Source organism: Petaurus breviceps, unplaced genomic scaffold, assembly GCF_028583685.1.
Source record: "Petaurus breviceps papuanus isolate PSGF00001 unplaced genomic scaffold, PetGlider_PUasm1.0 76, whole genome shotgun sequence".
NCBI lineage: Eukaryota > Metazoa > Chordata > Mammalia > Diprotodontia > Petauridae > Petaurus > Petaurus breviceps.
The window spans coordinates 65,890,526-65,891,257 of record NW_027186473.1 but is presented as its reverse complement, the minus strand read 5'-3'; positions in this window follow the sequence as shown (position 1 = coordinate 65,891,257).

Sequence of the window (732 nt, the reverse complement as noted above, 5' to 3'; positions counted from 1 at the left end):
GAGAGAGAGAGAGAGAGAGAGAGAGAGAGAGAGAGAGAGAGAGAGAGGTGCCTTCGTCCTCCTTGGGAGAGAGAGATTCAAGGGAACATAGGATAGAAAAGAGGACATCAAGATAGTATTATATGATCAAAGATTGAGAATTGTAAGGGATCTTAGAAACCATCTGGTCCAAACTCGTTTTACAGCTGAGGAACCTGAGGCCCAGAAAACCTTTACTTGCTAGAGCAATGGCTGCTGCTACAGCCAGATATGTAGCTGCTGCTATATATTACTGAGACTGTAGGGACTAGAATACTGGTGACTGCTGCTCCTGAAAGGACCAAGTGCCTCTAAGGTCCTACACTGTGAAGTTACTTCTTCAGGAGGCAAGACCAAAATTCTATAAGGAGTGGCCACCAGGACAATATCTTTCTTATTTGCCTTCTTTAATGAAGCTATACTCAAACATTGTTATCTCCACTTAGGCTCATCCCCCAGTGGTTATCAATTTCTCATCTCCTCTACAATCCTGAGATACTGAATCTAAGAGTACAGAGTATAGATAATTCTCTCATCCCCATCAAGTTCAATACTAGCCTCATCTATAATGCTCCAAGCCAAATCTGCCCACCATCCCTCCAGTGATCCCTGAAATGATTGCTCCCTTCATTGTAAAACTCTTCCTCTCATATTCCTTCCATGTCTGCCCTCAAATGAGATCTAATTCTTGGATGACAGTGTATCCAAAGCCTT